The sequence below is a fragment of the Eubalaena glacialis genome, chromosome 3 (genome assembly GCF_028564815.1).
Source record: "Eubalaena glacialis isolate mEubGla1 chromosome 3, mEubGla1.1.hap2.+ XY, whole genome shotgun sequence".
Lineage (NCBI taxonomy): Eukaryota > Metazoa > Chordata > Mammalia > Artiodactyla > Balaenidae > Eubalaena > Eubalaena glacialis.
This window is the reverse complement of record NC_083718.1, coordinates 181,217,641-181,243,573: the sequence shown is the minus strand read 5'-3', so window position 1 is coordinate 181,243,573 and position 25,933 is coordinate 181,217,641. Positions and strand designations below refer to the sequence as shown.

The following is a 25,933-nucleotide window of genomic DNA, read 5'->3' as shown; positions in this document are numbered from 1 at the left end:
GTGGATATCATGTCAGTAAAATGAGTCAAGGTTCCAACACTCCAGATGAAGAGGCTCTGCTTCTTTTTCTGGCTCCTCCACCAACTTGCTCTGTGACCTTGGGAAAATCACCTTCCTTCTCGGGACATCCCAGCCACCACTAATAATACCTTACATGTGTAGAACACTTTTAACTTTATCAAATCATCCTCACATAACGTTCCCTGTGAAGCATCGGAGACTGGTTTTATTACATCCTTGATGTGACAAGTGAAACTCTTAATAGTTATAAAATGCACGGCTCCTTGGAAGTGCTCTCCAGAGAGGACTCGGAGGGCAAACCCCTTACAACAAACCCTAGGATTCTCTCTACAACAAAGTCGGTCCCTGGATAAGGGCGGATGGTTGTCATTTCCAACAACTTTTGGGGGCCGCACAATTCTTGTGTGACCCAATGACTGAGACAGCTTCCTTTATCTTCCCTTTTATTTTAAAAAGCCACCACTCTGAACATTTCAAAGATTCCAGTAGAACTTTTCCAATTTAATTTAAAAAAAGAAACCAAAAACTGCCTCTTCCTAACTGGCTTCACAAATGAAAAGAGTTGAAAATGAGACATAAGCCAGGCCGCAGAGAACAGCCTAATCACTCGAGCTCCTTATTTAATAAGGAGACGCTCCACCACCACAGAAAACCAGGCTGCACATTTTACAAGAGGAGAGAGAGGCAGAAGGCCTGCTTCCTTCCTGCCCCATCAAATCTGCCTCTCAGCCTAGAGGGGGTCAAGTGTAAAGCAGGCTTCTCTGGCTGGCGATCTACTATGGGCTACACACTTACGAAAATGCCTGTCCTTATATCAGTTCTGTCGGTGCATATACCATCTTACAGGCTAGGAAACTGAGACTCAGCCAGACAGAAAGTCACTGCTAGTAACACTAGCTGAGCTGGATGCCAACTCACACCCATCTGAACCCGAATACTGTGTTCTTTCCCATTTTCCACAACATCTCTTTGTTATGTGGGCGGGGGATGGGTGTTTAATATGGTAGGGGAGCTGGGTGCCAGGTGCAGTGAAGAAGGAAGGAAGGAAGGAAGGAGGGAGGGAGGGAGGGAGGGAGGGAGGGAGGGAAGGTAGCATTTACCTTGTAGTGTAGTGTAGATGTGGAGTTGAATTCTGAAGGGGCGCCTTCCAGAATTTGCAGGGCAGCTCCCTGGATCATTTTCAGAGCCAGGTGCTGTAGCAGGTGCTATGGGGGCTCTGCCCCATCGCCTTGGCCTACCTGGAAGTTGCCTGCCGCTCGGATGGACAGGTTCCCTACACTGAGAGGCCATCCTACCTCCAACGGGACATGTCTCTGACTGCAGGCTTTCTCTGGCCACAGGAATCTGTGTCAGGGCCAGCCAGGAGTGTCGGGGAGTTAGTTCTCCACCCACCCCAGCAACCCACAACAATGAAGGATGAGAGTTCGTGGCTGTATCAGTTATCTACTGCGGCATAATAAACAACCCCAAACTCAGGAGCTTAACAGTTGTTTATCCGCTGGTGATTCTGCAGTTGGGCTGGGCTCAGCGGGAATGGTCTCGCAGGGTCACTCGTGAGTTGCAGTCATCTGGCAGCTGCCCTGGACCAGATGGCTCAAGACGCCTGGTGGTTAGGTGAAGCTGCGGGCTGGGTGCCTCGGCGTCCCCTGTCAGGAGAGTCCAGGCTGCGTTTATGACGGCAGCCGTGTTCCCAGAAAGCCGGCCCCTAAGTGCAAGTGCTCTCCAGGCCTCTGCTTGCATCACATGTGCTCACAGCCCCATTGGCCAGAGCAAGTCACATGGCCCAGCCCAGTGCCACTGGGAGCAGGGCCTCGGCCAGGGCGTGGACACAGAGAGGTGAGGTGCACAGGGGGCTATTAACAAGCAATCTACCCCAGTGGGTCAGGATGCTGGCTTCCTCAACCCTCAGTGGGACAATTCTTAGGTGTGTTCTTTTTAGTCTCTCGGAGTCCCCAGAGGGCTCGAGCCCAGGTGTCCCCAGCCGCAGCCCACTCACAAACACGTTTTTTAAAGACTTTCTTTCTTCCCTGGCTCACTCTTCCCACTCCCTCACTGAGCTTCCCGAAATCCCCTCCCAAATAACCCACCTGCACTCAAGTCCCTGCGTCAAGGTCAGCTTTGGGGAAACCTAAATGGGGACCGTAGCACAGCCAGGGATCACAATCCCCAGCATGTATTTGATTCTGCTTTACCGGCCCCTGGGAGGGACAGATGGGGAGAGGACACAGTGAATGAGAACACAGTTTCTGGGGCACTGGGGAGCCCCCGAAAGCTGTATGCCAAGAGGGGCATGATCAGCAGACAACTCCTGCCCCTCTGAGCCTTGGCCTGACTTCGGGGATGGACCAGGCTGGGTCAGGGATGGGGACCTGACCTGCCCAATAGGGACAGAAAGACAAGACCCTGCAAAGGCGTGTCCAAGTTAGGGAAGACCCGGCCCCTCACCAGCACCACCCCCCCCCCAACCCCGGTCCCTCCGGGTCCCCAGAGCTGTACTCACACTTTGCTGGTCTGAAACCAACCCACCCTTTCCCGAGTTCCGTTTTTACTGATTATGCAAAATCTCCCATCCCTGCCTAAGCAAAGCAGGCTGGAAGTGGGGCAGTTCGACAGGATAAGATGGGCAAACGACAGATTACAGCTGCCCACTCTAGTAAACACAAGTTTAATTGCTTTTTCAGAGGGGAGAGAGGGAGGAGGCAGGCTCAGAAATAAAACAAATTCCCAATCGGCTGTGTCAGGGCTGCTGAGCTGGTGGCGGGAGCTCTGAGCTGAGAGCAGTGGGTTCTCACCCCGGGGAGAGAGGAGGCAGGCAGCGGTGAGGAAGCTCTGGAGACTTGGAAGTACCCCCGGGGAAGGCAGCAGCAAGGGCAGGCTCTCTGTCGTTCAGGTCAGTTCAGGTCAAGGGCAGGGCAGTCTGTGCCACAGGAGTGCGGAGAAGCATTCTCACCTGGATCTTTAACAACAACAACAACAAGAAGAATGGTACCTCACACTTACTGTGAACTTACTGTGTATCAGGCACTGAACTAAGCGCTCTACATGAATTAATCACTTAATCCTCACAGCAGCCCTGTGATAGTATTACCATCTTACAGATAAGAAAATGAGGGAACTGAGTCTAGAGAAGTTTAAAAAGTACTGAAAGTTCATATAATGAATAAAGGGTAAGTCTGGGATTCAAACCCAGGTCTGTCTGATGCCAGTGGCTCTACCTTTAACCACAAAGCTAGCAACATCCCTAAATACTATTGCACACGTCAAAGTAATGGCTCCCATTTGTTGTCACTCTGTGCTAGGCCCCCAGACCTACATGGCAGGCTAGGAATGAGAGATGGCCCCTGCCCCTGAGAAGCCCATGATCTAATGAGGAAGAGAAACACGTACATGAAACATTACAGCGATAAGGGCTTGAAAAGGTGAACAAGATGGGGTGGGAGCAGAGGAAGACCCTAATTCTACCTGCAGAGGTTACAGGGTTAAGCTTTACGGGCTTTGCAGAGGAGGCCACATTTGAGTTGAGGCTAAAAGGATGAGTTGGATTTCACTGGCCAGGCCAAGAAAGGGATAACAGAACAGCATGTAGAAGGTCCTCAGGTAAGGCAGTAGCTAGCATGTTCTGGATCAACCAACAGCCTGCTGTGACCAGGACACAGAGGGGCTGTCAAGGAGGACGAGGAGACCATGGTGGGAAGGTGGCAGGATCACATCATGATGGGCCTTAGCGGCCAGGGGAAGGCCGCCCCTAATCCCCAGTGCTAGCCTTCCTTCAAGTGTCATCTGGTTTGACAGGATGCTCCCAGAACCATGAGGTTCCATGGCCAACGAAGTTTGGGAAGCACCACACACTTTTGTTCCTTCCAGAAGCTGCATGGGTGTCTGAGAAACCTTGTAGTAAAGAAAGCTGCCACTCCACTATATATAAAATAGATAAACAACAAGGTCCTACTGTACAGCACAGGGAACTATAGTCAATATCTTATAATAACCTATCATGGAAAAGAATCTGAAAAAGAATATACATAGCCTTATTCTTATATATATGTATAAGAAGATATATACACATAAATATATGCATAACTGAATCACTTTGCTGTACACCTGAAACTAACACAACATTGTAAATCAGCTATACTTCAATTAAAAAATAAGTAAATAAAAAGAAAAGAAAGCTGCTTATTTCTGCTGAGCCTAGTCACCCCCAAACCTATCTGACCCCGGATGCCTCCTCTGACCCATGAGTACCCCGTGTGATCAGCATTCCAGGGACAAACACTTCAGGAAACATCTCTGTGAGTGCCATAGCCAGGGAGGTGACAGGGGAAGGCCATGTGACCATTGCTCTTTCCCGTGTCTTCAAGCCCCAAGAGGCCTGCAACCTGAGGATGGCAATAATAATAGTAATAGTAACCGACATTAACTGAGCACTTGCCATGACCTGAGCTGGGCCCCATGCCTAAGTCCTCTGTGTATCATCTCACCAAATTGTCATACTATTATTATTCCCATTTTACAGATGGGGAAACTCAGGCACAGGGAAGTAGGAATTTGCCTATGATCTCTCTATCAGTGGGTGGAGGAACCAGGATTCAAACCCCAGACTGCCAAACCCTGAGGTCCCAGAGCTGTCCCTGTACTGTAGCTCCAGTCTGCAGGGAAGACCCCAATCCTACATCAGGATGACGTGAGAAAGGAGTCTTTCCTTCTCATTTAGGAAAAATTCTCAAGGTGCCAGCTCCTCTACCCTTCATGGGGACTGCATCATTTCTAAAACAACAAAGTCAAGTCAATCCAATTCAGCAAACAATTCCAGACTCCCGTTTTGCACAAGGGGCTTCTGAGGGTGTGAGAGGAGAGTCAGTCCCTGGCTGCCAGGAATCCCGCTCCTCCTGGAGGCTCTGATCACATAATTCCTGAGCAGAAGTGACTTTGGAAATCACACAGTCTCCCAAACTCGGATTGAAAGAAAAGCCAAACAATGAGATACCACTACACACCTATTAGCACGGCCAAAATCCAGAACACTGACACCACCAAATGCTGGTGAGGATGTGGAGCCACAGGAACTCACATTCACTGCTGGTGGGATGCAAGATGGTACAGTCACTTTGGAAGACAGTTTGGCAGTTTCTTACAAAACTAAGCATACTCTTACCATACCATCCAGGAATCACGCTCCTCGGTATTTACCCAAAGGAGATGAAAACTTATGTCCACACAAAAACCTGCACATGGATGTTTACAGCAGCTTTATTCATAATTGCCAAAACTTGAAACAACCGGGATGTCCTTCGGTAGGTGAATGGATAAAGAAACTGTGGCATATCCAGACAATGGAACATCATTCCGCACTAAAAAGAAATGAGCTATCAAGCCATCAAAAGACATGCAGTAAGCTTAAACGCATTAAGAAGCCAATCTGAAAAAGTTGTATGATTCTAACTATATGACAGTCTGGAAAAGGCAAAACTATGGAGACAGTCAAAAGATCAGTGGTTGCCAGAGTTTGGGAAAGAGGGAGCACAGAGGATTTTTAGGGCAGTGAAACTAATCTGTGTGATACTATAAAAGTGGATACAAGTCATTTTACATTTGTCAAAACTCACAGAGTGTACAAGACCAAGAGTGAATCCTAAATGTAAACTGCAGACTCTGGCTGATTATAAGGTGGAGGTTCATAAATTATAAAAAATGTACCACTCTGGTGGGGAAGACTGTGTGTGTCGAGCAGGGAAAGTGTAGGAAATCTATGTACCTTCCCTTCAATTTTCCTGTGAACTGAAAACTGCTCTAAAAAAAAAAAAAAAAAGTCTTTAAAAAAAAAGAAAGAAAAGCTGATGTCAAATCCCCAAATTTAGAACTGGGGGTGGGAGCCTTGGAGCTCACCTGCAGAACTTTCCCTCCCCCCTCCCCTGGAAGCTCCAGGTAGGAGAAATAGGAACAAATAAAGCACTGTGAAATCACAGGAGAAGGAAATGAATTTCGCCAGGGAAAGCTCCTTCGAAGAGGTGGGCCTGACCTGAGATGGAAACTAGGGCGAAGGTCTGCAGGCAGAGAGTTCCCAGTGTGTTTAATGAGGCAGGTTCCGGGAGGTGTGGGGTGGAAGCGATGGGAGGAAGGTGACAAAAGCTCCGTGTTCACTCACACCCCACCCCACCTCCAGCATCCTCCCCCAGCCCTTTCTGGGCTGCAAGGACAGGGCAGGTGGCAGGGCCAGACCCCAAGGCCAAGTTTTACTGCTTTCTGCGGCAAGCATCTGAATATCTTCTCTGAAATTGGAGACTTTCCTACTGACCTGGTTGTTGTTGGCAGGCCTGGCCTGAATTCCAGGGGACAAGGAAGGCTGGAAATGCCACCTTGAAAAGGTAACCTGCCCTGTCCCAAAGCCTGGGATCCAGCCAGGTCAGGAATGCACCTTGCCCCTGGCAGAGCCTCCAAACACAGACCAGGAAATGCTCTGTCTAGCACCTGTGAGAGGCGGTACAGGACGCAGTTAGCAACCCTGTAGTGGGCGGTAAAGCCGTCACGGCCTGAGCTCTGCTTCCAAAGCTGTGGGATCTCAAGAAAGCAGCTCTCCCTCTCTGAGCCTGGATCTTCATCCACAATGAGGGGATAGTGGCATATGTATCATGAGGTTCTTACAAGGATCTCACGAGATTGTGGATGTGGCCGTGTCCCGTTAACAGTACCAGGCTTTATGCGGTGTCAGGGGCCACAGAAACATGAGGCATTCTTTCGAGCACTCAGCACACAGCCCCTCACATGGGGTACCACCTGAATTCATACACACACAGTAGGGTACCACCTGAATTCACTTACATGTGGTAGGGTAAGTCACTGCAGCTGGTGCACTTCAGAGGATGCTCAAGTGGCCAAATGCACGTCATTAACTCTTACTGTAAAGCCCCCTTTCTCACAACTCCTGGAGTTTGAATCAGAATGGGGTGGGGACAGCATTTTAGACAAACCCCACTGCCCTCCAGTAACTCACTATGAAGTCTGAGAATTATAGCCATGAAGCAGACCCCCAAAGGCCAATTCTTTCTCAAGTTTAAGGGCAATTTGGAGTTATATTAACTATCATTTGAAAGCCCCTACTGTGTGCCACCTACTTCACATGAATGATTTGGAAGTATATGCCCTTCAGGTTCTAGATATGAACGGGGACGCCCAGAACAGTTGAGTGATTTGCTCTTGGCCACAGTACATCAGGGGCAGATCAGGCTGCCAATCCAGGTCTCTCTGAAGCCAACTCTCTGCTACTGCTTCTCCACTTTGCAGTGTAAAGGGAAGACTGCAGGAGTTTTGAGTGACAGCTGCTTCTGAGCAATTCCCGAGGCCTTCCTGGAAGGGGTGGGGCTCAGAGGCCTACCCAGGTCCCGGGAGAGCACCGAACAGTCCGCAAGCCTCCCAGGCACGGCTGGCCCAGCCACCGGACAATGAGGGAAGAACACTCTGCCTGCACGCCCCTCATTTGATCTTTGTCTCTGCTGCGTGGATTTAAGATGCACCAACCCTCAGTGCTCCGGGGGGTTCATCTAAACATGATTAAACAACCGTTAGGCCTTTGCGGTTGGGAAATGGAGATTTACAGACTTCCAAACCTCCATTTAAATGCAAATGCAGCGTCTTCCTGGAACCATGGATCTGAATAGCCATAAAGTCACCGTGTCCCCTCGCTCCCGCTACACTGGGCCACCTCGGGCCCCCATTTAATCTGAGGGGCGCTGCGGGCACCCGCTGGAACCAGGGGGGACAGGGGACAGGGCCTGCAGTGATGCACACGAGTTGACACCTCACCTTCCTTCAACCATCATTGCCTTTCCTGGCCCTGGCGGGAGTGCAGATGTTAATCTCCAGCCCGGCCGGGCTGACCTTGTCTAGGTCACACACACAGCTGGGAAATCCTGTAGCCAGGACTCAATCGCCTGCCTGCCTGGCTCTGGAGCCTCAGGAAGGCCAGACTCTGTGTCGAGTCACACCCCCCAGGTCCTCTGAGCAAGGGGCCCAGGAAATAGTCATCGAGGTGAAAGCAAATAAAAACCTACCACTCAAGTTAAGCTAATAGCAACAGGGGCCATTTTATTGAGTACTTACTATGTGCCAGGCAGAGAAGGAACCATTTCATCCTCCCAAGACCTTATGAGGTAGGTTTTAGGATCCTCATTTCTAAAGGGGGAAATTCAGAGGGACTCAGGGAGGTGAGGAGCCTGTGGAGTCACTCATGGGGGAGAAGTTGAACCCAAGTCTAGCTGATTCCCAGATCTAACCACTTCTCCAGGCTTTGCCATTCAGCTCCTGTGTGACCTTTGGCAAGTGACTTGACCTCTCTGGGCTTCTGTTTTTCTGGATCTAAAATGGGTCTAATAATAGTATCCACTTCATAGGATCTTGGATGTGGGGATTAATGAGGGAGTTAGTATAAATCAAAGAACTGGGACCAGTATCTGGTGCATAGACAGAACTTAACAAATATTAGCAACAGTTATTAATTACTCTACACTCAGAAAGCCCCAGCCCTAAGAGAGGCACAGACTACACACTGTGGGGATTTCGAGGGGATACAGATTTCATACCCTGGGGGTGAAATCAGGGACAGCCTCTTAGAAAAGGCAGCCCTTGTAATGGACCTTGGGGGTGGACAGGGGAGGGAAGCAGGGAAGGGAACAGCTGGAGAATGTGAGTTAGGGGTCAGGGAATGGCCAGTTGTCCAGCAAGACTGACCCTAGGTGGCACCTACAGGAGACAGGGGCTGGAGGGTGCAAAGGTCAGCTGGGGCCAGGCTGTTGAAGGCCTTGAATTCCAAGCTGGGAAACGGGTAATGTGTTTTGCAGGCAGGATTTGGAACGATAACGTGGTGGGCGGGAAGAGAAGGGAGTGACCGTGGACATGCACTTGCTGCATGCCAGGTGCTGTGCTGCATCAGTTTCATACACGATCTCATTCTCTCCTCAAAGCAATCTTGTTGGGTTTATGACTATTACTCATGTTTCAGGTGAGTTGGCTGTGGCCCAGAGGCGTTAGGGACCATACCTAAGGTCACCAGGACAGGGGAGGTGGAGCTGGCCTGCAAACCCAGGGAGGATACTGCTCCCCTCCCAGCCCCAGCCCTGCTTCTCTCTGACACTGAACTTTCCAGTCTGGGTGCCTGGAAGAAAGGGATGCTCGGGTTACCAACTCATCCTGGTTTGCTCGGTACTCTCCTGGTTTGAAAATAAAGTCCCTGGAAACTCTCTTGTCTTGAGCCAGCCAGGCTGATCGGTCACCCCAGCGATGACCCAGAAATGGGACAAAGGGATAGAGGGGTGGGAGGGAGCTGAGAAAATGATGGATGAAGTTTTTTGACATGTTGAGTTGGGTCTCCAGGGAGCAGACCCGTCCACTGCTTTGACACAAGGTCAGGCCAGAGACCCAGATTTGGGGCTCAACCATAGAGAACCGGGGAGCCCCCAGCACCCACTCAATCACCCGAGCCATGCCTTGAGAGACGAATCCGACTCGAGGGAGGAAGGGGTCCTCCTTCCCAGGACAGAGATGACACAGAAAGAGCATGGGACTCAGAGTTCTGCCTTCCAGCCAGCCTGCTAAGCGGGGTCCGGAAGACCATTCTTGTCCCTGGATGGCTTCTTAGCTGTAGGTCCTTATGGGGCATTTGCTCAAGGCTTAGATGCAAGAAATCACGTTCACATGGGGATATTTTCCAGCATCAGGCCTTCCCTTTATTTCTGGAATCTGTCCAATTGGCCAGTGGGCAAAGTTCTGTTCAGTGGTGCCAGGGAGGAGACAGAACAAGCAATTTCTTTCTGTTTCTGCCCTCTCTTCATTTCCTCCCAGCCACTCTGTCTCTGGCCACTGTTTGCTTCTGATCTTTGACCCCAGAGATGGACCACAAAGGGTGACAGAAGTCAGGGCCAGCTGTGCATACAGGGCAGTGCATCCCCCAGGGGGAGGCCTGAGCTGGGGTCGATGGGGAAGAAAGTGACAGATTCCTTCTTAGCATCTAAGTACAGACACACTACCAGGGCAGGGATGGGGGCGGCTCATCCACTCACCTGGCCTGAGGTTTGGGGGCACAGAGCACAGGTCCAGAAGACCCCAAACTGTAGGTCTAGCTTGTACAGCCATTGACTTACTCTGTGACCCCGAGCAAGTTGCTTCCCTTCTTTGGGCCTCAGTTTACTCATCTGTCAAATAGGCCCATAGCATCTCATGGGACGTTGGCTGCGGGGTCCAAGGTCAGAGTCTGGCCAAAAGATGATGTAAGGTAGTGTCACAGACAGGAGGAAATGAGGGCAAGGGGAAGGGCCGGGAACAGTGACAGGGCTACAGATGAGGTATTCAGAGGAGGGCGCCCAGCTGGGTGGAGAAGACAGATGGCGAGACAGGTGAGAGCGTGTTGAAAACGGGAGCTCGATGTGGACTCATCGATCAGCTTTTATATCCCCTGCCCTTCCCTCCCACCCTCCCCGCCCCTCCTAGCCCCTGTGAATAATCGTAGCGGACACCGATTAAGAGGACCCGGCCCCCTGGGCTTCTTTGTTTGAAGTCCTCCTGGTGAATTATGCAGGAGGCTGTGGGAGACGTAGAGCTGGGATCGCTTCATTATTGATGAGAGATGACGGGTCCTCTGCTGACAGCCTGCCTAAGAGATATGATTAGCTTATAAAAAATTAATCACTGTTCTCGGGGAGGACACAGATTCAAACCCCGAGGAGTGGTGTTATCTATCGATGTTCCCTAATTACAGGAGACTTTGAAAAGGTTTTAGCTCAACTTGGAGGAGACAATTAAATTCAATTAGCATCACACGTGCTGAAATGTCACTCCCTCCGGGGAGGCAGGCACGGGGTGGTCCAGGAGGTAGGGGCTGCAGGTGGATGTGGGGGGGTGTCTCTGGGAGCCTGGCCTGACTCTTTACCCCCTTGGGAGGCTCCTTCCTCTCTGTCCTCTCTCCAGGTGATCCATGCTCACCAATGGCTTCAATTACCACCTAGACTCCGATGACTCACACATCTATGGCTGCAGCCTGGACCTCTCCCCAGAGCTCCCATCCATGTATTCAGCTGCTTTCTCAACACCTTCTCTGGGATATCTCAAAGGCACCTCCAACTCAAAGGATCGCCCACCCATCCCCTATCCTCCCTACCTTCATACCTGTCTTCCCCCAGGTCCTCTTTTTTTTTTTTTTTTTAAAGAAGCCATGTGCCCCTGGGGTGTGGAACCAATGAGGATGACATCTTTTTTTTTTTTAATTTATTTTTTATTTTTTTATTTTTTTTTGGCTGTGTTGGGTCTTCGTTTCTGTGCGAGGGCTTTCTCTAGTTGTGGCAAGCGGGGGCCACTCTTCATCGCGGTGCACGGGCCTCTCACTATGGCGGCCTCTCTTGTTGCAGAGCACAGGCTCCAGACACGCAGGCTCAGTAGTTGTGGCCCACGGGCCTAGTTGCTCCGCGGCATGTGGGATCTTCCCAGACCAGGGCTCGAACCCGTGTCCCCTGCATTGGCAGGCAGATTCTCAACCACTGCGCCACCAGGGAAGCCCCCCAGGTCCTCTTTCTTAATGAAGGGTACCACCCTCTACCAAATCCATCACCATGATCTGTTGGTTTAACTCCTGAACATTTCTGGAATGCACTCACTTCCCTCCATGTCCTTCGCCCACCACCCTAGCCTGCACCGCCTTCCTCTCTCACCTGGATGACACCGGTAGCCTCCTCACAGGTATCAGATACTTCTGGTCTCTTGCCTTAACCTCTCAGCCTCTCTGATTTCACCTGTGGTCGGAGTGGACTGTTCCTGTGAGATGTGATTCCCTGCCCTCTGACATAGTCTGGTCTCAGGTGTGCGCCATCATTGTTTTCCCTGTCGGCCCCAGGGCTCCTCTGATGTTGCAGGGAGGGAGGGGCGGGTGCTGTGCTCATGCCCAGCTCAGAAGTGTGGGAACATCAGCACCCCTGAGGGATGATGTCCCAGCCTCCTATCTGAGGTGGGTGGGCAATTCTGGGCGGCCTTGTCCTCAGGAGGTCCCAGCTGAATGGAGCCCCTGTGGCCGAGAGCAGTGTCCCAACAAGCCCTGTCTCATTCTTGGTTCATCCATCACTCCTGTTCCCAGAGATCACTCCCCATAAACGACCTGCCCCCAAGTCCTTGTCTTGGCTCTGCTTACTAGGGATCCCAAGCTAAGACATCCTGCTTCCGCTCTGGCGCCCTCTACTCTGTTCTCCCCACCATGTTAATGATCTTCACAAACACATCTGATCATGTCATCCTTCCCCTTAAATCCTCCAAGATTTCCCAGTACCCTCAGGATCAAAGAAAACCCCCAAGCGTGGTCCCTAAGACCCCGAATCATCTGACTCCTCCCACCCTGTCCCCCGTCATTTACCGGACCCTCGACCCTCGTGTTCACCATGACCATCCTGCCACAGAGCCTTTGCCCACGCTGTGCCCATTGCCTGGAGCCCTTTGCCCCGCCTCCTTTGATCTGTAGCTCATGTTCATCCTTCAGCTCTCACCCAGCAGTGGTGTCTGCCAGAAGTTTCCCTGACCCTCTTGACGAGGTTAGACCTATTCTCTCATCACTTCTCATAGCACCGGACCCCTCTCCTCTTATTGCTAATTGAGAGCTGTGATTTCACAAATTTCACTTTTTTTTCAGGGGTGATTTGATTAAAGTCTATCTTCCCTGTTAGGAGGGGGTGTCGTGAAGACAGACTGTGTCCGGCAACTGTAGGGCCAGCACAGTAGCACGTCAGGAAGGAAGGAAAGACAGAGGGAAGGAGAAGGAGGGAGGGAGGGAAGGAAGGGAGGGGGAGAGGAGGGAGGGAGGAAAGGAAGGAAGGGAGGGAGGGAGGGAGGGAGGGAGTCAACCGTGAGCTGATTACAAATCTTTCTCTACACCAGGCTTCACCACTTCCCCAGTGCAAGCAGAGAAATCAAAGCTACCTAGCAAGGCCTCCACTAAACCCCAATTTCTCCCTAACATTATTCCCTTTATCCCCCCTATACACCCCTGGCTCCAGCCAGTCCGAGCTGCTTGCACATCTCCATTTGGTCCTCTTTGGGGAGCACCCGTTCGAACGTAAGCTCCACGAGCCATAGCGACTCCTACACACAGCAAGGGTTCCGTGACTGTTTATTGACTGAACGGAGGACCTTCCACATACCACCACCGCGCCCCACCCTGGCTCTGCCTATCTTGTTCCTGAAAAACTGTCTCCTGTGTGTCAGGTGCTCTGTGGGCCTGTTCTGGGCACTCCCCACAGACCCTTCCTACTTTACAGATGAGGCAAGTTGGGGCTCAGATGTAAAGCCGTTTGCCCCAGGTCACACAGCTTGAGAATAGCAGAATGTGGATATCAACCCAGGCTTTTCACACCAGGCCCACTGCCCAGGGTCCCTGCCTCCCATCACCTCCAGTGTCCATATTCTCCCTGTTCCTGGAGGGCCAATTCAAATGCCACCTCTTCCTGGAAGACTTCCATGATCACCATGTCCCTGGCCAGTAACAAGTGTTTCCTACTCTGAAAAGCCACCAGAGTCTTTGTTTATTGGTTTTGATTTCGATTTTCTTTTAAGAGCTTTATTGAGGAATAATTTACATACCATTCAGTTCTAAGTGAATGACTCAACTATCAAGCCTGTTTTTAAACCCCGACCTGACCTGTATTGATTTCTAGCTGTGGTCATTATTCACACAACTCTCAGCTCCCTGCTGCAGATGGGACCAGGGCATCCACATCTCTGGGCCCCCTGCTAGCAGGGCCTGCACCCTGTGGGTGCTGGGCATGGTGAGTGAGCCCACACCTCATCGTCTTCCCCTGGGGGAAGGGAACTTGAAAGGATGACAATGGCTGATGTTTCACAGCAGCTGCTGGATGCCAGGCCCTGTGCTAAATATTCTACATGCGTGATCTAGCCAAGTGCACAGGTCTCCACCAGGTGGGGTGCGTTACCCCCGTCTTACAGATAAGGACACCGAAGCACAGAGAAAGTAAATAATGTGCCTAAACACATAGCAAGTAGCAGCGCTGGGACTCAAAGCCAGGGGTCTGGCTCCAGAGCCTGGCTTTTACCCAAAGTGCTCTGATGTTAGGGTGACCAACTGTTCTGGTTTTCCCAGGGTGCAGGACATTCTGTTTCAAACCTAGGACAGCCCCAGGCAAACTGGGACAAGTTGGTCACGCTCCACAATGTTTACACTTCTCATTCTAGTAAAGTCTGCTCTGAGCTCATAAGGAGCTCTTTAGATGGCTGTATCCCCACTGCTCACTGGCCTCTGTGGCCACTGTCCAGGGCTCTTGGGAGATCATTCATGCCTCTCCTGGACCTCACCTGCCAGGTGAGGATTCCTGGGGGTGCTGGGTGTCAGGATCCAAGGGTAGAACCAGGAGAGCCGGCCTAGGAACTTGGACCCCACCCTGCTGTCAGGGGCTTCCAGGGGCTTGGAGTTCAGGACAAAGGAGGGGGGAGGAGCAGCTTGGAGGCTGGGGGGAGGCAAGTCTTCTGCTCATTGTCAGTGTGTTGAGTGGCCTCTGCTACAAGACACCTCACCTTGCCCATCTGTTTAATGGGTAGGTCTCTGCTACGCAACCTCATCCTAAGGGCTTGACAGTTTGCTAAGTGGGTCCAAATCCATTGTCTGATGGACCCCACAGCAGCCTGAGGAGCTGGGAGGCCAGGAATGATGATCCCATTTGATCACCAACAAGACCAAGGCTCAGAGAGGTAAAGTAACTTGCCTGAGGTCATACAGCTTAAGAAGTAGCAGAACTAGGTTCACACCAAAGCCATCACACTCCAAATCTTCACCATCCTGCTCTATGTCAAGGGGAGGGCAGGCAGCAGAGGCCTTGACCAGGACTCCAGTCCGGACTGGGGAGCAGGTGGGGATCTTGTGGAGGTGTAAGGGCCCCTATGGGGCCTTCCTGGGGCAGACCTCTCCCCCATATCCTCTGCTTTAGCTCCTCTCTGAAGGACGTAGATAATATTAATTGTAACTGATGCACATTTCCTGAGCTGTTTTACAGATGTGAAAATCTCCATCCAAATGGAAGATGTTCACCACTTGTTGACCATGAACACATAGCTCTCAGACCTCCTGGAGCCTAAGGACTGATAATGTTAACTCCTGTGACACCGCCCTGTTACCTCACCATCAACCAATCAGAGAACTGTGCACGATCTGATCACATACCCTGTGACACCCCCTCCCTCACCTGGGCTTTAAAAAAATGCTGTGCTGAAACCGTTTGGGGAGTTCAACGTTTTGGGGGGCACGAGCCACCCGTTCTCCTTGCTCGGTGCTGCAATAAACATTTCTCTGCTCTAAACTCCAACAGTTCGGTATTGTTTGGCCTCACTGTGCATTGGGCACACAAACTGGTGTTTGGTAACGAAGGACTAAGTCCTGCTCGAGATTTAAGATGATGGAACCACTATGAGGTCAGCCATGTGGCCGCACAAATGAGGTGAGGTCCCTAGAAAAGAGGGGACCTACCCAGTCACGTAGCTAAGCAGCAGCTGATATTCAAGCTCTCAAATGAATTGAACTGAGATTTATAGGAAAAGAGGACCCCCTCCTCCCGTGGGCTCCTGTCCCCTGAGTTTCCAGTCCTGCCACAGCCCCATCACACCTTTCATCTAGATCCTGGTCCCTGCTCCTTTTTCCCCAGGCCGCCACCCACCAGAGAGGTCCCTTCCTTCCTGGAACCCACCCAGTTTCCTCTTAATGTCAATAATATTAGATACAGCTAGTATGTATAGAGCATTCACTTTGTGCCTGGCACTGGGCTATGAACTTCTGTGTATTTTTTTAATAATTCTCACAACCACCCCATGGTGGGTACTGACATACACACACCTCCCACACACAGGTGAGACTGAGGCTTAAGGAGCTGATCATTGGCCCACCCTCTCACTGCCAAGTTTCTTTACCCATCCTTGGGGCAAGAGGAAGCTGATTCAGTTGGTACAAGGTGGGAACCAGGAATGTACATTTTTAGCAAGCACCCCAGGCAAGCATTGTGCTCTCCCATTCACAGCTGGGGAAACTGAGGCTTAGGGGAGATAAGAAACTGTCCACGGTCACCCAGCTCACAAGCTGTAGAGCTGAGATTCAGATGCAAAGTCCAGGCTCCCTCGTAACTGAGTAGCAGGATACATGGTCCCCTCCGTCATACATGGTCAGAAGCCTGGGTTGCCCGACTGGGAGGCCCAGGGTAGGAATTAGCCCTGCCCAGACCCAGGCTCAGGCCAGGGTCCCAGCACTCCATCCTCCCAGAGGCTAGGGAGTCCCAAGAGAAATGACTGAGGTCCACCTCCAAGAGCAGCCTGCAAGGACAAAGCTTCATGTGCTAGAATTGGAGCAGCGCCATTCAACTGCTTGAGGAGTTGCTACAATTGGCTGGTTTTTAATGATGCTAAATTAGTAGCTACACCCCTGCAGATCTGAGGTCGGGCCTGGAGTTGACTGCATTAGCCAGGAATGGCTCCCAGAGCATCTTTGCCTCAGGGCTGGGGAAGGGAGAGTGAAGGGAAGGAGGCAGAAAAGACACAAAGGGTGGGTACAAATGGGAGCATCTAAAAGGAATCATTGGGCACTAAGACCTTCAGGCTAAAGGAAACAGGACAGATTCGCCACCCAGCACTTGACCTTAAGCCTACCTCCTCCTCCATGTGGACTAGGGGTGTCTAATAATCAGAAGAAGGATACTCATCACCATGGCTAGCATTTTCAGAGCACTTAATATATGCCAGGTCCTATTCCAAGTGCTTTCCATCTATTAACGAATTAATTTAATCCTCAGAACAGCTCTGTAAGGTAAGTACTTGTGACCGTTATAATACATGACCACAAATTCTTTGACATTCAGCCCATCAAGAGGCATGGGCTGTGTCCTCCGCCATCACCCCTCTTGAGTCTGGGTGGGCTTGGAACTACTTCAACTAATAGAATACATTGGAAAGTGAGGCCATGTGACTTTAAGAGCTAGATCAGCAAAGCCAAAGCAGCTTCTGCCTTGTTGGCGTGAATGTTCGTCTTGGAACCCTGAATATCCATGTGTGAAGTCTAACTACTCTGAGGCCACCATGCTGTGAGGGAGCTCAAGCTATTAACACATGGAGAGGCCACGTGGTGCAAGCTATTAACACATGGAGAGGCCACGTGGTGCTCCGGTCAGCAGTCCCAGAGGAGTCCAGCCCCAGCCACTCATGTCTGAGAACACAGAGACAAGCCATCCCCTCTCTGCCCTATCTAAATTCCTGACCTAAGAAACCATAAGCATAATAAAATGGTGGGTATTCTATGCCATGGAATTTGGAGGTGGTTTGTTACACAGCAGTAGACAATCAGAAGAATATTATTATCATCTCTGTTTCCTAGTTGAGGAAACTGATGTACCACAGGTAAGTGACAGAAATAAGATTCAGCCCAAGGCAGTCTGGTCCCAGTGTCCGTGTGCTTAAAAACCCTCAATAAATGGGAGCTGTTATAATTACTATGGTCATTATTCCTACTATTTCTCTGGCCTAATCCCTAAGCCATGTTGACTCCAAAAACTCACTTTAGCAGCCAGAGATCATTAAAAGTAATTGTATTCTTTACTGAAGTCTCTCAAAGTATATTCAAGGTGATCCCAAATTTAGTCCCCAACCTTATTAAGAACCCTTTTGGTCTCCCACTTGGCTTCTCCTCAAATCTATTTCCCCACATGGACCCACCTCCTCCACTCCACCCCTCCACATCTTATTTCCCAGCAAGAAAGAATTCTTCCTCTTTAGAAAAGGGGCCCAGGCGGCACCAGGCTGACAGTTGTAGGATTCTCCCCTGTGATCAGGGGACGTGTGCACAGTTAGGTAATGTTTCCACCTCCCACTTGAGTCATTTTTGTCCTGCCCCATGGTGTAAAGCCCTCAGCCCTTTTTGATCATTTCAAAAAGTCTGATAATATCATGAGTTTCCCAGAACCTCCTGGTGGGTTGAAGAAACCCCAATATTCCAGGAAGGCAGTGGTTTTGTCAAGAGCCAACCTCTCCATCTGGATGTCCCCATAGACACATCTAGTTCAAGGTCTAACACTGAAGCTCCTTCTACCTCCTACCAGAGAGCCCTGGGTTCAAATCCCTGCCCAATGCTGTCTGGCCATGTCATCTTGTGCCTCAGTTTCCTTATCTGTAAAATAGGGGTAATAATAGTACTTATCACCATAGACCAGTGCCTTCCATGTGTTCAGTATTCATTAAATGACAGCTTTAAAATGGCATGTAACTGACACATAAGTAAATGCTCAATAAGTCTTAGTCATTAAACAAAGTCAGCAAGGATTTCTTATTCTTTTAGCTCCCAGAGTTGTAGGGGGAAGTTAACATTGTATAGCTCTGGTAAGACTTCAGGGGAAAATGGTGTCCTCTCTCACTGCTGGTAGACGTGTAAATTGGCACCAACTTTCTGGAGGACAAATTTGCCCATGTAAAATGCTATAGATCATTTACTTTGTTTATTGTCTGTTACCTACTACTGCCTTGGCCTGCTTTTTCGCGGCTATGACTCCAGTGCCTGGGGTAGTGCTTGGCATGTCACAGGCTCTCGGTATGTCCTGAATGAATGAATTAATTAATTAATAAGCCAAAATAATCCAGGATTTCTTTTGTTTAATTTTTAATTGAAGTATAGTTGATTTACAATGTTGTGTTAGTTTCAGGTATACAGCAAAGTGATTCATTTCCATATATATTCTTTTTCAGATTCTTTTCCATTATGGGTATTACAAGATATTGAATATAGTTCCCTGTGCTATACAGTAGGTCCTTGTTGTTTATCTATTTTATATATAAGTAGTGTGTATCTGTTAATGCCAAATTCCTAATTTATCCCTCTCCACTTCCTCTGACGCAGGATTTCTACTCCTAAGAAGCAATGCCAAACTTGTCAGCAAAAGCGTTATGTGCAAAATATTTCATGAACATTGTTTACAGTGGTAAAAAAAAAAAAAAAAAGAAACAGCATCACATCTATTGATCAAGGTAGATGAAATAAATGACAATGCAGCCAAGAAGCACTGCCATCGAAAAGGATAATGCGGGGTGTACTCACTGATACTGAATGAGAGAAGCAAATAGCAAAATAGAATGTTTCATTTGATTTAATTTGTGTAAAACTGGGCAGGGGAAGGGGCAAATGAGAAAGTCTGGAATGGTGGCCTCCTCTTCTGGGTGGTGGGACTCCAGGGGATTGTTTTGCTTTCTGAATTGTTTGGATTTTTAGAGGGAAGATGGCAGCACCTACTAGTCACCAACATCATGGAAGACAGAGGGAAGGGAAACCACTTTCATTATTGCTACAGCAACAATAACTATAAAGTAAAAGATGATAACAATCATGTTAGTTACCATGCATTGAGTGCTCCCTCTATTCCTGGTTGAATGCGTTACATTTAATTCTCACCAGACCCCCTATTGGGTGGTGCAACCGCGGATACCAATTCAGTCGATAGTCATTTGCACCATCACTAATGACAACCACCAACCTCTGTGTGTGTCTACTATGGGTTTTAGGCCCATATATACATGAAATGACTTGTATGTGTTATGTGATCATTATAACTGCCTATGAGATTGATGACTATCATTATCCCCATTTTATAGATGAGGAAATTGAGGCACAGAGAGGTTTAGCAACTTGCTCAAGGTCACCAAGCTAATAAGTGGCAAAGATAAAAATTGAACCCGGGTGTTCTGGAGAAACATGACTCCAAAGCTAGCCTGAATCTCAGGTTTAGGAAGCATAAACTGATAGCCAGGGTCACACTGTGAGTGGGTGGCAAAGCCATGACCCGCCAGACCAGCTGCCTTGGGGCCTCTTTGTGCCTCTGTTTCCCTGGCTGCCTCCGCTGCTGCTGTTCCCTCCCCTCCCGACAGTGCTCAGCCTAATTAACGCGTGGGAACTGCTCAGTGCCTTGTTTGGCAGGTGTTTCTAGATCACAAACATTTTTCTTCTTTTCTTCTCAAACTCTCCAGCCGAGCAAGCGCTTCCCAGGTGAGAAACTATATTAACTCTATTTTATTACTGTAATTTATGTTAACTATATTTTATTACTTACTCTAGTTTCATTTTCTTGATGCTTTCACACCTTGGGGGCCTTGCTGGCAGGAGAGAGACAGGTCCTCCCAGAGCAAGCTGATTCCTAGAGATAGCAAAGAGTCCCCTTCTTCAAGTGAGCTTTTCATATGCAGACCAACCAATCCAAGCTTGTACCCCCCAGCCACCTCCTTTGTGGAGCCTCACAGGTTACCGCCTGCCCCAATCACCCAGGGCCAGGTACCAGGCAATGAGAGGCATTCCTTACAACCCAGAGTCCACTGAAATTATTCAAACTGGTCAATCCTACAGCTGCTTAGCCTGCCTCACCCATTCCTTCCTGCAAAGACCACAGCAAAGGCTCTTGTCCATGCTTTCACCTTGCCCTTTCTGCCTCCTGACTGGCCCTGGTGCTTCCTCGTGTGGCCCTGAAGGACATGCCCCCCTCTTCTGGAGAGCTATCTTTTCAATGGCAGTCATCTCCTCATCTGTTGGTCTCACCACACCTGAATAAAAATAAAAGCTACATTTAAAACAAATATCCCAGCCCACCTTAGGGAAGAGGTGGCCTCCTCAAAGAGACACTGACAAAATCATGGATCTCTTGCTAGGGGCCCCTCCCTCACCACCTCCAAAGCCCCCTTCTGCGTGGCATAACCCCTCAGACTCAGTTCTCTTTATCTCTGCCTCAGTGAGAGAAGTTTCACATGATAGTTGCTAAGAGTGGGGGTTCAAGGCCCAACTGTGCCATTTCCAGGCTGCATATACCTGGGCCAGTTAGTTAACCTCTCTGTGCCTCAGTTTCTCCATCTGCAAAATAGGAAAACAATTCCAACCTCACATATTTCTTCATCGCTGCCCGTTACCTCCAAGAAGGGTCAAAGGTAAGCAATAATGGTTAGTGCCTATTACAGGGACCCTGTGAGGTAGGCATCAGCATCCCCATTCTGCATATGAACAAAACCACAGTTCTGAGAGACGTAGGTCTTCCCCCAGGTCAGGTGGAGAAAAACAAGTAGAGACACAATACAAGCCCATTTCATTGTACCTCTCTTCTCCCATTAACAGGGCTGGGACTATGGCGGGGCAAGTGGGACAGCCAGGATGCAAAACGTAGGGAGGCAATCACTCCCAGTTTTGAGCACTTGAGAGTGAGTGCCTGCTTACGTTTTAGACCCCAGATGCCTCGCTTGCCTCACCCTAATCCCAGCCAGGCCCATCAAACACACACTCCAAGGCTGCTTCCCTGTCCCAACACCATCCCCAACATTGGTCTGGGGTCCTAGTCTTAATCAAACTACAGGGAAAGCAGTGGTCTCCTGGTGACAATCTCTTCACATACATGAAGAGCTAAGGCTAGGTTTGCTCTGTGTGTGCATGTGTGTGTGCGTGTGTGTGTGTTAGGGGGATGGGTTCTCAGTATTTCCTGGGCCGAGGGAGTGTGGCGGGGTCAGGGGTGTGGGGTGATACAGAACAGGATGGATCCCCCCTCGGGGTTGTCAGCCCAGAACTCCACCTGCCACCAAGGATAAGGAGGTGCAGGTTCCAAGGGAGAGTGTTCCATGCTTTTCCCCATTTCAAGGTTGGGAAGAATCCCTGATAATAAGTCACCATCTGCTGCTGGCTTACGTATGTAACCCTAATAAAATAGCAGCCTCCGTGGTCCAGTCTCACAGCAATGTCACGACCAAAGGAACCCAGGCCAGCAACCGAAGAGTAACTTCAAAATAATTCAAGTCCTTTGTTTATATTTTCCATCAGCTGGTTACATACCCCACAGCAGCAACTCTTACCTTCTCCTTTACCATCCTCACCCCCGGAGGGACTCCTGGTGCCTCTTTTCTCCCCATGCTTCCCAGTCCCTTTCCCTGAACAGCTGGTCCTTCTCCCTCCCTCTTCCTTCTCATTCCACATCACAGAAGCCCAAGGAGTTGGTCTGGCCCCTGCGGAGCCTACCTCAGAGGCGGAGATTATGAAGACCTGAACAGTCACAGCCAGAAGACTCTGACGGACTGCAGGCATGCAGCAGTTAATCATTTCTGCCTTGTCACACAGATGTGGCCTCTTTATATCTTCACAGTAGACCGGCTCCCTCACCTCTGTAAGGGGCAACACCATCCTCCCCTCTGCTTGGGCCCAAACCCCCAGGACTCAGTTCATCTCTTTCCCCACCTCCTACATTCAATCCATCAGGACGTGCAGCGCTGTGCCTCCAACTACAGCCTGATTTTTTGTCCACCCCTTGCTTCCTCCGCTGCTCGTATCAGTTACCACAGGAGCCTCCTGCCTGGCCCCCTGCCCCTATTGTTCCCCACAGGTGGGGTCCAGCTCCCCATAGCAGCCATAACAGTCTCTTATCAATGCAATTCAGAGCATGCCATTCCTCTGTTCAAACGTGCTGAGGCTTTACGTGTCCCCAGAATAAAATCCAAACCCCTCACCATGGTCTCCAAGGCTTCCCATGATGGGGCTCCTGATGGCTCCTTCTCATTCAACTTTCAGCTTGAACGTTGCTTCCTCCAAGACCCCCTTCTGCTCATTCATTCTGGAGGTGGTGGTCCCCCTGCCCCAGGACCCCTCTCAACCTTTCACACATCACCCTGGTTTGTGGTCTTCATATACCCGGTTACTGATATTGTCTTGTTTCATTATTTATCTCCCATTCGCTTCTCCCAATTAGTGAGTGAGTCCCATTGGGAGCCCCTCCTCATTAAATGCTGCCACCCCCATGCCTGATGCCTTGTCTGGTTCTTAATAGATGCTCAATAAATACTTGTTGACCTAATACATGAAAACACAAATGAATGACCTGGGAAAATGCATTTGCGTTCCTTTGGCTGCAATAACAGGAAACAGACTCACCCTGGTTTTAACTATGTGGAATTTCCTATTTCACATAATGGGAACTAGAGGTTGGGTGGATTCCAGGTATAATTTGATCATGGATCTGGCTCCATTTCTCTATGGTTGCCTCAGCCCAGCTCTTTCCCACGTGTGGGATTTATCCTCAGACTGGCTTCTCTCATAGGCATGCGATGGCTGCCCATGGCAACAGGAACAAGAGGCTTACCTGTTCCCACCCAGTAGAAGAAAGAGAAAGAGAATCAATCCAAAGTCCCCAAAATGAGATGTTCTGGCAGTCTGCCTGGGCCACTGCCACATGATGATTGGCTTAAGCCTGGACTCCTAACCAATCACTGGAAACCATGGCTGTGACTGATGGCTTTAATGAGGATCACCCATGCCTAGCCCTGGGGATGGGGTCTGCTTCCCCTATTGAAATGGGCTTCATCAGGGAGAGGTGAATGCTCGAACAAAACAGAAGTGTCCTTAGGAAGGAGGAATGGTGAATGAGGTTGGGAAGGCAGCCACGCAAGTTCTACTACAGCATTAACATCCCCATGTTTCACATGAGGGAGCATCTGCCCAGAGAGGTTAGGTTATGTGCCTAAGATCATAAATTCATGTATGGGGAAACCTGGACTTAAACCCAGACCTCTCTGACCCCAAGGCTCTTAGTAACCAAGCTCTAAGCCCTCCCAGACTGCTTAGATTCCAGGATAGGGGTGTGACCACTGTTTTTCACTCTCCAGAGCACAGAGAAGTGGCAGGACCCCTCTAGTGATACAACAGCACTGGGACCCCTGACTCAGGATCCCCCAGTGTGCTTCTGCTTGGAGGAGTGGGGTCCTCCCTCATCCTCCCAGGAGCTCTAAGTCCTCCCCTTCCCAGGAGGTCTGGGCTAGGTCCCCAGACTCAAGAGCATTTACAGTCAGCCCAGGCCTAGGAATGTCTCATCTTCATGTTCCTAAGCTGCAGTCCTCCCTAGGCAGGATTCATCTCTGGGACTTACCTCCCTCCACCCCACCCCCTGCGTCCCCTAGACTGTCATCCCTTCAAGGTAGGAACAGTCGAAATCTTCAGCTTCTCTACTCACCACACTCCTCCCCACACTTTCTGCTCCAGCCCTGTTCCTTTTCACCTCCACAATTTTGCACAAGCTGTTCCCTCGTCTTGAAGCACCATATCCCTGACCTACTGCCCTCTCCCCAACTTTCACCTCTCCTTCAGCATCCCTCACTTCTTAGTTCATGACCTTGGCAAGTTACCTCCCTCTGCTTTTGTTTTCTCATCTGAGAAGCAAAAGGAACAATGGAATTGTTGTGGAAATTAAATGAGAAAATGTATGTAGAGTGTTTAGAACACATAGTAAGTGCTCATGGAGCTTGTGTTATGATTTTTACTATCCATATTATCCTTTAGGTCTGAGTTTAAACATTACTTCCTCCCTCTCTGACTATCTCTGCCAGGTCAGAGTTACTTGCCCTGCACTGTGCCCACATGCGTCCTGTTTAGGATAAGAACCCATCATTTGTAACACAAAAGTAGCTATTTTCTCTTCTCATCCTTGAGAGCAGAGATGTCAGTCTCTCTTGTTCACTCCTGTATCTTCAGTGCCTAACACATTGCCTGCCACATTATCATAAATGAATAGACACTTGCAAAAAAGAGAATAAATGAACAACAGAACAAGAAATTACTCTTTGTGCCACCAGTAGATTCCCACAGTGGTGGCCAGGGTTTTCTTCTGCTCTGAGAATAGCCTCCTTTCCCTCTCCTGCCCTCCTCTCCCCACCCTGCCCCCCTGGTGAACATCAGCCTGGAGTTTAGCTTTCATGGCCTGATTAGCGCTTTCTCTTCTCCCCAGCCTGCCTTTCAGAACAGATGTCTCCTCCCTCCCAATCAGTCCCCTCTACTCCCACACCTGGAGCTTCATCAAAGGACCCTGATTTCCCTCCCACCACCCAAATGTGTCAGACACATTCCTGCTGCCAACAGGGGCTGACCCTTCCCCACGCGGCTGGGCCCTGCCCTGGCAGGGAACCCAAGCCTGGCATCACAGTCCCACACCCCAGTCCTTCCAGAACCACGCACACCGTTCACATAGATACAGATAATCCACACAAGCAGATGGGAATCCAGGCAAAGATAATCCAAAAGCCAGCGGAGGATCCAGAAGTCATTTCTATTTGGCTCTGAAGTGCATTCAATGAACTTATTTTTTCCCCCACCACAGATTTCATTCTTTAATCCTCTTTGACTTCAGCTAATACTGAAATGAGTTTGCCTGCCCCGTGCACACACTGGGGACACGAGCCCAGGATACATCTAACAGCTGTAAGGAGCAGCTTCAGGCTTTGCAATTGGCCAATGCAAAGAGCCAGGACCTGTTGGGGTCCAGGGTCCCCCGCCCCCCCCCCCCGCAGGGGTGCAGCAACCCCAGATACAGACCCTGAAAAGGCCTACAGTCGTCCTCAGGTAAGCGAGGCCCTTGCCCTGCTGTCTGCCATTCAAGCCTCTCTGGGAGAACAGCTCTGCCAGAAACAAAGGCTAGCTCTTCCCCACCACCACCATCACACATGTGCATGCCTGTGTGCACACACACAAACACACACACTCACACACACACACACACTCACACGCTGGACCAGCTTTTCCCAGGAAAAAAGAAATCAAAATCACTTCTCATTTACCTGGAAGAACTTCTCAGAGCCCTGATTGAGAGCAGAATTCCTAGCGCTCCTGAGAGGAGTGGGAGGCCCCAGTCACACCTCTCTCCACCCTTCTTCCCAGCCAATGAGAATATTCCCTCCTGCTGGGTAGAAGAAGGAGTGGATTTGGAGGCCAAATGTCATGCCTGATCATCTGGCTCACCTGGAGCATGTCCCTTAACCTCTCTGAGCCTCAATGTTCTGTGAAAAATGGGTGCTAATACCTGGTCTGCTTACCTCACCAGGTGGTCGCATGGAAGCCATAGACGGCAGTGGTGAA

The 25,933-nt window shown here is 49.9% G+C and overlaps 1 long non-coding RNA gene across 3 annotated transcripts; it reads right to left on the bottom strand.

Annotated features, from left to right (window-relative positions):
* Positions 1 to 1,428: 1,428 nt before the first annotated feature.
* On the bottom strand, positions 1,429 to 25,679 carry LOC133088916 (uncharacterized). 3 transcript variants are annotated; one of them, XR_009700561.1, is made up of 4 exons: positions 25,636 to 25,679; positions 20,124 to 20,207; positions 2,814 to 2,977; positions 1,429 to 1,667 (listed from the first exon to the last, which is right to left on the bottom strand). It is a non-coding gene; the product is annotated as an uncharacterized LOC133088916 (long non-coding RNA). The 3 variants fall into 3 exon arrangements; XR_009700559.1 differs by lacking the exon at positions 1,429 to 1,667 and having other exon boundaries at positions 2,699 to 2,977; XR_009700560.1 differs by lacking the exons at positions 1,429 to 1,667; positions 25,636 to 25,679 and adding an exon at positions 20,482 to 20,604 and having other exon boundaries at positions 2,699 to 2,977.
* Positions 25,680 to 25,933: the final 254 nt, after the last annotated feature.